Source organism: Ostrea edulis, chromosome 4, assembly GCF_947568905.1.
Source record: "Ostrea edulis chromosome 4, xbOstEdul1.1, whole genome shotgun sequence".
Taxonomy (NCBI): domain Eukaryota; kingdom Metazoa; phylum Mollusca; class Bivalvia; order Ostreida; family Ostreidae; genus Ostrea; species Ostrea edulis.
In genome coordinates this window covers 19,125,885-19,139,581 of record NC_079167.1, presented here as the reverse complement: position 1 = coordinate 19,139,581, position 13,697 = coordinate 19,125,885, and the positions used below count along the sequence as shown (strand labels likewise).

The following is a 13,697-nucleotide window of genomic DNA, read 5'->3' as shown; positions in this document are numbered from 1 at the left end:
AGTGGGGATGGAATGTCAATGAGTTCAACTGTCAAGTAAAGTTGCATCATCATTATAAAAAAAAAAAACTTAGTCTTTATGTTGATGCAGGCAGACAATTGAATCTGGCCTATGTCTTTTCATGAATGTAAATGGAATTCATGTTTGATTGACAAGACAGTCAAGAAATGGAAGAAGTGGGTGTAGGTCAGATGTGTAGGTGTAGGTCAGATTAGCTAGAATCCTGTAATTGTTGCATGGCATGAGACCGGTCAAAATAGTGTATTATAAACAGCTGATCACAATCAGATCACTTGAAGGGTGGGGGATTTCTTCCTTGGGGACGACAGGCGTGATGGGTGGGTTGGCCTTACTCGTGGAGACTGGCCCCTGGATGCGTGACCTTGACCTTTGACCTTGACCCACTTTCAAGGTCAAACCTCAAAAATCCTGTTGTTGGGCATGAAACCGGTCAAAATAGTGTATTATAAACAGCTGAGGACAGACAGATCACTTGAAGGGTGGGGGGTTTCTTCCTTGGGGACGACAGGCGTGATGGGTGGGTTGGCCTTACTCGTGGAGACTGGCCCCTGGATGCGTGACCTTGACCTTTGACCTTGACCCACTTTCAAGGTCAAACCTCAAAAATCCTGTTGTTGGGCATGAAACCGGTCAAAATAGTGTATTATAAACAGCTGAGGACAGACAGATCACTTGAAGGGTGGGGGGTTTCTTCCTTGGGGACGACAGGCGTGATGGGTGGGTTGGCCTTACTCGTGGAGACTGGCCCCTGGATGCGTGACCTTGACCTTTGACCTTGACCCACTTTCAAGGTCAAACCTCAAAAACCCATGGGGGAGAAAGTGTGACTTTGACCTTGACCTGATTTTGAAGGTCAGAGAGGTCACGGGGCTTCGTTTAAGTGGTCCCGCATCCCTATCTACATCCGTGAAGAAGTTGTGGGCTCGAACGACGACGTCGGAGACTTTCGGGGGCGAGAACCGTGCTTCGGGGTTCTCGGTTTCCCTCGGTCAACTTTTCTGTGCGAGAGCGTTTCATCTGGAATTCGTCGGTGAAGGTCTCGCCTCTCCACGACTTGCGGTCTAGTGAGAGTAGCGATAACGGGGTTTTCGACGTTAAGTCGCCGCCATTCGCAGAGTGGTCAAAGTTCAGAGTTGACATTCGTGATGCCGAGACCGGTCCAAAATTCCTTGCTGACCCATGTGATATTTCGATGCTATCTGAAGCGTGAAAGAGCGTATAAAAAGTGCCATTTTCTGGCCATTCTGGATGACCTTGACCTTTGACCTTGACCTACTTTTTCAAGGTCAAGGTCACCCAACCCGTCCCAGTGGGTTCCGTCTCTCTACGACGAAGACTTTAGGAGTCTTCAATTTGTAGGGGACAAATCGCAAAACATGAGGGGGCATTAACTCCCTTTAGGGGACACCGAATCCCTTCATTTGAAATTCTTCGCTTCTACTAATTACCCTCTGTGTTTTAGAAAAGGTTTCATCCTCCTATCATTTACGGTTACAAAGTAGAAGTGCTAACAATGATTTCTGCGAAAGGTCAAATAACTCCGTAAGGGGTCAAAGTTCAATTACGCAGGGTGAACTGTATTCGTTTCTCAAGAAGTACTATATGATGGACTATAAAGTTTTTCGATAAGTCTTAAGACGAAGATTTTTTTTGACGGCAGGAAAATAATAATAATAATAATAATAATAATAAACAGAACAATAACAATAGGACTTTCCACTGAAAGGTGGAAAGCCCTAATAAACAGAACAATAACAATAGGACTTTCCACTGAAAGGTGGAAAGCCCTAATAACTAGTAATCCTAATTGTTCACGAACAATTAGAGGTCTTTCCACCTTTTCTGGATTTGTTTCTTGACCTTCAATCTTGATCCATTCTTCAGTAGGTTAAATGAGGCCAAAAAAAATGTCAAGTCAATGTAAACTTGGAAAACTTTCAGGGGCTATAACTATTTAAAGGGGTTGGTGAATCCTTTCGCACTAAATAGATGAGTCTACTAAATCAGTACAAAACATTAATGATTAAGGTTTGGTATCTCCAGGGTTAACGGCTTCGAAGGACTAGTGATAACAAGCTTTATTTGTAAGATGGGCAATCATTTTTAAAGGAGCCCGGCTTAAGGGCCAAGAAAGAAGTTTTAATTGGTTTTAAAAGAACATACTAATGATGCAATGAAAAATGATGTATGTTGAAAGACAAAAGAGTATAAAAAGAGCTAAATTCTCAATATTTGAAGTGACATTGACCTTTGACCTTTACCTAATATTCAAGGTCAAAGGTCAATGATCACATTGCAGTTGGTCCCATGTTTCTTTGATTATCCGTTTAAAAGTTAACGATTAGCACACATACATAAAAGGGCAATAACTCATATAAGGGGTCAGCGGATCCTTTCACACTGAATAGGTTGAAGTTCTGCTTTGAGAAACCGAAGACATTGGTGAAGGTTTGGTGTCTCTATGGTCTATGGTTTCAAAGGAGTAGCAATAACATGGTTAATACTGTAAGGGGCAATAATTTTTAAAGGGGTCAGTTTTAGGGTACAGGTATTAAATCTTTAAAATGGATTTAAAAGGACATACTAAAGATGCAATTATATGTAGTATATGTTGAAAGACAAAAGAGATATAAAAAAAGCTAAAATTCTCATATTTTGAATGACCTTGACCTTTGACCTTGACATAAATTAAAAGCTCAAAGGATGAAGATTCTAATGCAGTTGGTCCCATGTCTCTAGGATAAATGGTTTTTGAAAAATTTAATTATTTGTAAAAATCAAAAATTTTCAGGGGCAATAACTCATAAAAGGGGTCGAAGAATCTTTTCGCAATGAATAGATTGAAGAGTCTCCTTGACTAGTCGAAGACATTGGTGAAGGTTTGGTGTCTCTACGGTCTATGGTTTCAGAGGAGTAGCGATAACAAGGTTAATTCTGTAAGGGGCAATAACTTTTAAAGGGGTCAGTCTTAAGGTACAGGAATTAAATCTTTTAATGGATTTAAAAGGACATACTAAAGATGCAATTATATGTAGCATATGTTGAAAGACAAAAGAGATCTAAAAAGAGCTACATTTCTCATATTTTGAATGACCTTGACCTTTGACCTTGACATAAATTAAAAGGTCAAAGGATGAAGATTCTAATGCAGTTAGTCCCATGTCTCTAGGATAAATGATTTTAATTTTTTTTCAATTATTTGTAAAAATTAAAAACTTTCAGGGGCAATAACTCATAAAAGGGGTCGAAGAATCATTTCGCAATGAAAAGATTGAAGAGTCTCCTTGACTAGTCGAAGACATTGGTGAAGGTTTGGTATCTTTACGGTGTACGGTTTCGGAGGAGTAGCGATAACAAGGTTAATACTCTAAGGGGCAATAACTTTTAAAAGGGTCAGTCTTAAGGTACAGGAATTAAATCTTTAAAATAGATTTAAAAGGACAAAATAAAGATGCAATGATATGTAGTATATTTTGAAAGACAAAAGAGATATAAAAAGAGCTACATTTCTCATATTTTGAATGACCTTGACCTTTGACCTTGACATAAATTAAAAGGTCAAAGGATGAAGATTCTAATGCAGTTGGTCCCATGTCTCTAGGATAAATGGTTTTAAATTTTTTCAATTATTTGTAAAAATCAAAAACTTTCAGGGGCAATAACTCATAAAAGGGGTCGAAGAATCTTTTCGCAATGAATAGATTGAAGAGTCTCCTTGATTAGTCGAAGACATTGGTGAAGGTTTGGTATCTTTACGATGTACGGTTTCGGAGGAGTAGCGATAACAAGCCTTTATTGCAAAAGGGGCAATAACTCCTTGAGGGGTCAAAGTTCATATACGCAGGGTGAACTGCCAAAATCTTTTAAGGAGTACATTCTTATGGGCTATAAATCTTTTCGATAAATCTTGAAACTCAAAATCACGGGGAGGAAAAATAATAATAATAATAATAATAATAATAATAATAATAATAAACAGAAGAATATCAATAGGTCTTTCCACAGAAAGATGGAAAAACCTAATAATAATAACTAGTAATCCTAATTGTTCGCGAACAATTAGAGGTCTTTCCACCTTTTCTGGATTTGTTTCTTGACCTTCAATCTTGATCCATTCTTCAGTAGGTCAAATGAGGCCAAAAAACTTTCAAGTCAATGTAAACTTGGAAAACTTTCAGGGGCCATAACTATTTAAAGGGGTTGGTGAATCTTTTCGCACTGAATAGATTGAAGAGTTTACTGAATCAGTACAAAACATTAATGATTAAGGTTTGGTATCTCCAGGGTTAACGGTTTCGAAGGACTAGTGATAACAAGCTTTATTTGTAAGATGGGCAATAATTTTGAAAGGAGCCCGGCTTAAGGGCCAAGAAAGATGTTTTAATTGGTTTTAAAAGAACATACTAATGATGCAATGAAAAATGATGTATGTTGAAAGACAAAAGAGATATAAAAAGAGCTAAATTCTCAATATTTGAAGTAACTTTAACCTTTGACCTTTACCTAATATTCAGGGTCAATGGTCAATGATCACATTGCAGTTGGTCCCATGTTTCTATGATTATCCGTTTAAAAGTTAACGATTGGCACAAACACATAAAAGGGCAATAACTCATATAAGGGGTCAGCGGATCCTTTCACACTGAATATGTTGAAGTTGTGTTTTGAGAAACCGAAGACATTGGTGAAGGTTTGGTGTCTCTATGGTCTATGGTTTCAAAGGGGTAGCGATAACAAGGTTAATAATGTAAGGGGCAATAACTTTTAAAGGGGTCAGTCTTAGGGTACCGGTATCAATTCTTTAAAATGGATTTAAAAGGACATACTAAAGATTCAATTATATGTAGTATATGTTGAAAGACAAAAGAGATTTAAAAAGAGCTAAATTTCTCATATTTTGAATGACCTTGACCTTTGACCTTGACATAAATTAAAAGGTCAAAGAATGGATATTCTAATGCAGTTGGTCCCATGTTTCTAGGATAAATGGTTTTAATTTTTTTTAATTATTTGTAAAAATCAAAAACTTTCAGGGGCAATAACTCATAAAAGGAGTCGAAGAATCTTTTCGCAATGAATAGATTGAAGAGTCTCCTTGAATAGTTGAAGACATTGGTGAAGGTTTGGTGTCTCTACGGTCTATGGTTTCAGAGGAGTAGCGATAACAAGGTTAATACTGTAAAGGGCAATAACTTTTAAAGGGGTCAATCTTAGGGTACAGGAATTTAATCTTTAAAATAGATTTGAAAGGACATACTAAAGATGCAATGATATGTAGTATATGTTGAAAGAGAAAAGAGATATAAAAAGAGCTAAATTTCTCATATTTTGAATGACCTTGACCTTTGACCTTGATGTAAATCAAAAGGTCAAAGGATGAAGATTCTAATGCAGTTAGTCCCATGTCTCTAGGATAAATGGTCTTAAATTTTTTCAAGTATTTGTAAAAATCAAAAACTTTCAGGGGCAATAACTCATAAAAGGGGTCGAAGAATCATTTCGCAATGAATAGATTGAAGAGTCTCCTTGACTAGTCGAAGACATTGGTGAAGGTTTGGTATCTTTACGGTGTACGGTTTCGGAGGAGTAGCGATAACAAGCTTTTATTGCAAAAGGGGAATAACTCCTTGAGGGGTCAAAGTTCATATACGCAGGGTGAACTGCCAAAATATTTTAAGGAGTACATTCTTATGGACTATAAATCTTTTCGATAAATCTTGAAACTCAAAATCACGGGGAGGAAAAATAATAATAATAATAACTAGTGATCCTAATTGTTCGCGAACAATTAGAGGGCTTTCCACCTGCAATGATTTAAAAAAAGACATTTAAGAATATTTAAGATGATGTACGAAACTCAAAATGACCAAGAAAATTTAATTAATAATTTTCACGATGACCTTGACCTTTGACCTTCACCTCATTTTGAAGGTCAAATGTCATCGGTCTTAATGCAAGTGACCCCATGTCTCTATCTATATTAATGTAAAAGCTATAAGCTTAAAAAAATGTTAATCAAGATATTCAGGGGCAATAATTTGTTTATGGGTTTTCGGTTACTTTCGGTTAACTTATCAATGATAAAAATACTTTTAAAGACCTTGAAAATGGAAAAAAATTAATTTTGATGATGACCTTGACCTTTGACCTTGACCTCATTTTGAAGGTCAAAGGTCATCGGTCTTAATGCAAGTGGTCCCATGTCTCTATCTATATTAATATAAAAGTTATAGGCTTAGATAATGATATTGGAGACTTTCAGGGGCAATAACTATGCTTAAGGGTTTTCGTATCCCTTTGATTATTTTTTCTTTGCAAGAGGGTTTTACTGTGAATTCATTAGTGAAGGTTTCGTGTCTCTATGACTTTTCGTTAAGCAGGAGTAGCGATAACAAGGTTTTCGACGCGAGTCTCCGAAATTCACAGAAGGGTCAGAGTTCAAAGTTGTAATGCATACTATCAAAACCAATCAAGAATTCAATACTTACCCATATAATATTTCAATGCTATCTTAAGCAGGAAAGAGAGTATAAAAAGTGCTATTTTTTCCTCTTTTCTGATGACCTTGACCTTTGACCTTGACCTAATTTTCAAGGTCAAAGGTCACCGATCCTATTCCAGTTGGTCCCATGTCTCTACAACAAACCGTGCTCAAGCTCGACATGTTTTACGAATAAATCGCAAAACATAGAGAGGCATTAACTCCCCTTAGGGGACACCGAATCCCTTCATTTTAAATTCTTCGCTTCTACTAATTACCCTCTATGTTTTAGAAAAGGTTTCATCCTCCTATCATTTACGGTTACAAAGTAGAAGTGCTAACAATGATTTCTGCGAAAGGTCAAATAACTCCGTAAGGGGTCAAAGTTCAATTACGCAGGGTGAACTGTATTCGTTTCTCAAGAAGTACTATATGATGGACTATAAAGTTTTTCGATAAGTTTTAAGACGAAGATTTTTTTTGACGGCAGGAAAATAATAATAATAATAACTAGTGATCCTAATTGTTCGCGAACAATTAGAGGGCTTCCCACCTTCTAGCGGTTTTTCAGTAGTGTTGAAATGCTAAAAGCCCCCAGCCCCCCTACCCCATCCCACCCTCACCCAAAAAAAAAAAAAAAAAAAAAAAAAAAATTGATTTGGCTAGAAAAGAAATTCAAATTTGCCGCCTAAATTTGAGTGTTGAGGTGTGTTCAATGCTTGGTTTCGCATTAAGTACCCGTCAAATTTGAGGGAGAAAAGGGGTGTGGGTGTTGGGTAGCCAGCACATATGCACATATCAGGTAAAAGTGTAATGGGACTTGTGCAGGTGTTTGGGGTGACTTTAGACCTGTTAGATGTGATATTTGGAGGTGCAAAGAAACCGGATGTGCCATTTTCCTAGATTGTAGTAACTGCTGGTGCATGCTGGGAGTCTATACAAGCCTCATGTTGTCAGATGTTGTGAAGATGCACTGGATTTGACCGTGTGTGTTGTGGATTGTGGAATTGAATATACAGTTTGTAATGGCTCATCCTATGTGTTCTAATTCACGGAGACAATGTCTTTCAGTCATTTCACCCAAGGAGGCATGCATATACGGATTGATAGGCTTTGACAACAAACAACCAAAATGGCGGCCGGTGAATTAGAAAGTGTCTGAGTGCATGTAGGATATCTGAACGGAGAATAGGAGTACTGCATCCCATCTGATCCTGCAGGTAAGTGTTTATTTGTTTACAATGACAGTGGGGATGGAATGTCAATGAGTTCAACTGTCAAGTAAAGTTGCATCATCATTATAAAAAAAAAAAACTTAGTCTTTATGTTGATGCAGGCAGACAATTGAATCTGGCCTATGTCTTTTCATGAATGTAAATGGAATTCATGTTTGATTGACAAGACAGTCAAGAAATGGAAGAAGTGGGTGTAGGTCAGATGTGTAGGTGTAGGTCAGATTAGCTAGAATCCTGTAATTGTTGCATGGCATGAGACCGGTCAAAATAGTGTATTATAAACAGCTGATCACAATCAGATCACTTGAAGGGTGGGGGATTTCTTCCTTGGGGACGACAGGCGTGATGGGTGGGTTGGCCTTACTCGTGGAGACTGGCCCCTGGATGCGTGACCTTGACCTTTGACCTTGACCCACTTTCAAGGTCAAACCTCAAAAATCCTGTTGTTGGGCATGAAACCGGTCAAAATAGTGTATTATAAACAGCTGAGGACAGACAGATCACTTGAAGGGTGGGGGGTTTCTTCCTTGGGGACGACAGGCGTGATGGGTGGGTTGGCCTTACTCGTGGAGACTGGCCCCTGGATGCGTGACCTTGACCTTTGACCTTGACCCACTTTCAAGGTCAAACCTCAAAAATCCTGTTGTTGGGCATGAAACCGGTCAAAATAGTGTATTATAAACAGCTGAGGACAGACAGATCACTTGAAGGGTGGGGGGTTTCTTCCTTGGGGACGACAGGCGTGATGGGTGGGTTGGCCTTACTCGTGGAGACTGGCCCCTGGATGCGTGACCTTGACCTTTGACCTTGACCCACTTTCAAGGTCAAACCTCAAAAACCCATGGGGGAGAAAGTGTGACTTTGACCTTGACCTGATTTTGAAGGTCAGAGAGGTCACGGGGCTTCGTTTAAGTGGTCCCGCATCCCTATCTACATCCGTGAAGAAGTTGTGGGCTCGAACGACGACGTCGGAGACTTTCGGGGGCGAGAACCGTGCTTCGGGGTTCTCGGTTTCCCTCGGTCAACTTTTCTGTGCGAGAGCGTTTCATCTGGAATTCGTCGGTGAAGGTCTCGCCTCTCCACGACTTGCGGTCTAGTGAGAGTAGCGATAACGGGGTTTTCGACGTTAAGTCGCCGCCATTCGCAGAGTGGTCAAAGTTCAGAGTTGACATTCGTGATGCCGAGACCGGTCCAAAATTCCTTGCTGACCCATGTGATATTTCGATGCTATCTGAAGCGTGAAAGAGCGTATAAAAAGTGCCATTTTCTGGCCATTCTGGATGACCTTGACCTTTGACCTTGACCTACTTTTTCAAGGTCAAGGTCACCCAACCCGTCCCAGTGGGTTCCGTCTCTCTACGACGAAGACTTTAGGAGTCTTCAATTTGTAGGGGACAAATCGCAAAACATGAGGGGGCATTAACTCCCTTTAGGGGACACCGAATCCCTTCATTTGAAATTCTTCGCTTCTACTAATTACCCTCTGTGTTTTAGAAAAGGTTTCATCCTCCTATCATTTACGGTTACAAAGTAGAAGTGCTAACAATGATTTCTGCGAAAGGTCAAATAACTCCGTAAGGGGTCAAAGTTCAATTACGCAGGGTGAACTGTATTCGTTTCTCAAGAAGTACTATATGATGGACTATAAAGTTTTTCGATAAGTCTTAAGACGAAGATTTTTTTTGACGGCAGGAAAATAATAATAATAATAATAATAATAATAATAAACAGAACAATAACAATAGGACTTTCCACTGAAAGGTGGAAAGCCCTAATAAACAGAACAATAACAATAGGACTTTCCACTGAAAGGTGGAAAGCCCTAATAACTAGTAATCCTAATTGTTCACGAACAATTAGAGGTCTTTCCACCTTTTCTGGATTTGTTTCTTGACCTTCAATCTTGATCCATTCTTCAGTAGGTTAAATGAGGCCAAAAAAAATGTCAAGTCAATGTAAACTTGGAAAACTTTCAGGGGCTATAACTATTTAAAGGGGTTGGTGAATCCTTTCGCACTAAATAGATGAGTCTACTAAATCAGTACAAAACATTAATGATTAAGGTTTGGTATCTCCAGGGTTAACGGCTTCGAAGGACTAGTGATAACAAGCTTTATTTGTAAGATGGGCAATCATTTTTAAAGGAGCCCGGCTTAAGGGCCAAGAAAGACGTTTTAATTGGTTTTAAAAGAACATACTAATGATGCAATGAAAAATGATGTATGTTGAAAGACAAAAGAGTATAAAAAGAGCTAAATTCTCAATATTTGAAGTGACATTGACCTTTGACCTTTACCTAATATTCAAGGTCAAAGGTCAATGATCACATTGCAGTTGGTCCCATGTTTCTTTGATTATCCGTTTAAAAGTTAACGATTAGCACACATACATAAAAGGGCAATAACTCATATAAGGGGTCAGCGGATCCTTTCACACTGAATAGGTTGAAGTTCTGCTTTGAGAAACCGAAGACATTGGTGAAGGTTTGGTGTCTCTATGGTCTATGGTTTCAAAGGAGTAGCAATAACATGGTTAATACTGTAAGGGGCAATAATTTTTAAAGGGGTCAGTTTTAGGGTACAGGTATTAAATCTTTAAAATGGATTTAAAAGGACATACTAAAGATGCAATTATATGTAGTATATGTTGAAAGACAAAAGAGATATAAAAAAAGCTAAAATTCTCATATTTTGAATGACCTTGACCTTTGACCTTGACATAAATTAAAAGCTCAAAGGATGAAGATTCTAATGCAGTTGGTCCCATGTCTCTAGGATAAATGGTTTTTGAAAAATTTAATTATTTGTAAAAATCAAAAATTTTCAGGGGCAATAACTCATAAAAGGGGTCGAAGAATCTTTTCGCAATGAATAGATTGAAGAGTCTCCTTGACTAGTCGAAGACATTGGTGAAGGTTTGGTGTCTCTACGGTCTATGGTTTCAGAGGAGTAGCGATAACAAGGTTAATTCTGTAAGGGGCAATAACTTTTAAAGGGGTCAGTCTTAAGGTACAGGAATTAAATCTTTTAATGGATTTAAAAGGACATACTAAAGATGCAATTATATGTAGCATATGTTGAAAGACAAAAGAGATCTAAAAAGAGCTACATTTCTCATATTTTGAATGACCTTGACCTTTGACCTTGACATAAATTAAAAGGTCAAAGGATGAAGATTCTAATGCAGTTAGTCCCATGTCTCTAGGATAAATGATTTTAATTTTTTTTCAATTATTTGTAAAAATTAAAAACTTTCAGGGGCAATAACTCATAAAAGGGGTCGAAGAATCATTTCGCAATGAAAAGATTGAAGAGTCTCCTTGACTAGTCGAAGACATTGGTGAAGGTTTGGTATCTTTACGGTGTACGGTTTCGGAGGAGTAGCGATAACAAGGTTAATACTCTAAGGGGCAATAACTTTTAAAAGGGTCAGTCTTAAGGTACAGGAATTAAATCTTTAAAATAGATTTAAAAGGACAAAATAAAGATGCAATGATATGTAGTATATTTTGAAAGACAAAAGAGATATAAAAAGAGCTACATTTCTCATATTTTGAATGACCTTGACCTTTGACCTTGACATAAATTAAAAGGTCAAAGGATGAAGATTCTAATGCAGTTGGTCCCATGTCTCTAGGATAAATGGTTTTAAATTTTTTCAATTATTTGTAAAAATCAAAAACTTTCAGGGGCAATAACTCATAAAAGGGGTCGAAGAATCTTTTCGCAATGAATAGATTGAAGAGTCTCCTTGATTAGTCGAAGACATTGGTGAAGGTTTGGTATCTTTACGATGTACGGTTTCGGAGGAGTAGCGATAACAAGCCTTTATTGCAAAAGGGGCAATAACTCCTTGAGGGGTCAAAGTTCATATACGCAGGGTGAACTGCCAAAATCTTTTAAGGAGTACATTCTTATGGGCTATAAATCTTTTCGATAAATCTTGAAACTCAAAATCACGGGGAGGAAAAATAATAATAATAATAATAATAATAATAATAATAATAATAAACAGAAGAATATCAATAGGTCTTTCCACAGAAAGATGGAAAAACCTAATAATAATAACTAGTAATCCTAATTGTTCGCGAACAATTAGAGGTCTTTCCACCTTTTCTGGATTTGTTTCTTGACCTTCAATCTTGATCCATTCTTCAGTAGGTCAAATGAGGCCAAAAAACTTTCAAGTCAATGTAAACTTGGAAAACTTTCAGGGGCCATAACTATTTAAAGGGGTTGGTGAATCTTTTCGCACTGAATAGATTGAAGAGTTTACTGAATCAGTACAAAACATTAATGATTAAGGTTTGGTATCTCCAGGGTTAACGGTTTCGAAGGACTAGTGATAACAAGCTTTATTTGTAAGATGGGCAATAATTTTGAAAGGAGCCCGGCTTAAGGGCCAAGAAAGATGTTTTAATTGGTTTTAAAAGAACATACTAATGATGCAATGAAAAATGATGTATGTTGAAAGACAAAAGAGATATAAAAAGAGCTAAATTCTCAATATTTGAAGTAACTTTAACCTTTGACCTTTACCTAATATTCAGGGTCAATGGTCAATGATCACATTGCAGTTGGTCCCATGTTTCTATGATTATCCGTTTAAAAGTTAACGATTGGCACAAACACATAAAAGGGCAATAACTCATATAAGGGGTCAGCGGATCCTTTCACACTGAATATGTTGAAGTTGTGTTTTGAGAAACCGAAGACATTGGTGAAGGTTTGGTGTCTCTATGGTCTATGGTTTCAAAGGGGTAGCGATAACAAGGTTAATAATGTAAGGGGCAATAACTTTTAAAGGGGTCAGTCTTAGGGTACCGGTATCAATTCTTTAAAATGGATTTAAAAGGACATACTAAAGATTCAATTATATGTAGTATATGTTGAAAGACAAAAGAGATTTAAAAAGAGCTAAATTTCTCATATTTTGAATGACCTTGACCTTTGACCTTGACATAAATTAAAAGGTCAAAGAATGGATATTCTAATGCAGTTGGTCCCATGTTTCTAGGATAAATGGTTTTAATTTTTTTTAATTATTTGTAAAAATCAAAAACTTTCAGGGGCAATAACTCATAAAAGGAGTCGAAGAATCTTTTCGCAATGAATAGATTGAAGAGTCTCCTTGAATAGTTGAAGACATTGGTGAAGGTTTGGTGTCTCTACGGTCTATGGTTTCAGAGGAGTAGCGATAACAAGGTTAATACTGTAAAGGGCAATAACTTTTAAAGGGGTCAATCTTAGGGTACAGGAATTTAATCTTTAAAATAGATTTGAAAGGACATACTAAAGATGCAATGATATGTAGTATATGTTGAAAGAGAAAAGAGATATAAAAAGCGCTAAATTTCTCATATTTTGAATGACCTTGACCTTTGACCTTGATATAAATCAAAAGGTCAAAGGATGAAGATTCTAATGCAGTTGGTCCCATGTCTCTAGGATAAATGGTTTTAATTTTTTTCAATTATTTGTAAAAATCAAAAACTTTCAGGGGCAATAACTCATAAAAGGGGTCGAAGAATCATTTCGCAATGCATAGATTGAAGAGTCTCCTTGACTAGTCGAAGACATTGGTGAAGGTTTGGTATCTTTACGGTGTACGGTTTCGGAGGAGTAGCGATAACAAGGTTAATACTGTAAAGGGCAATAACTTTTAAAGGGGTCAGTCTTCAGGTACAGGAATTAAATCTTTAAAATAAATTTAAAAGGACATACTAAAGATGCAATGATATGTAGTATATGTTGAAAGACAAAAGAGATATAAAAAGAGCTAAATTTCTCATATTTTGAATGACCTTGACCTTTGACCTTGATATAAATCAAAAGGTCAAAGGATGAAGATTCTAATGCAGTTAGTCCCATGTCTCTAGGATAAGTGGTTTTAAAAAATTTCAATTATTTGTAAAAATCAAAAACTTTCAGGGGCAATAATTCATAAAAGGGGTCGAAGAA

At 37.2% G+C, this 13,697-nt stretch overlaps 1 protein-coding gene across 2 annotated transcripts in view; it reads left to right on the top strand.

Moving 5' to 3' along the window:
• The window catches only part of LOC125671438 (carbohydrate sulfotransferase 1-like), an 83,480-nt gene that overhangs the window by 19,688 nt on the left and 50,095 nt on the right, over window positions 1-13,697 (top strand). For both annotated transcript variants that reach the window (XM_056161249.1, XM_056161250.1), the window contains exon 4: window positions 7,574-7,722. The gene's annotated coding sequence lies outside the window, so the exon portion shown is untranslated. The remainder of the gene's footprint in view (window positions 1-7,573; window positions 7,723-13,697) is intronic.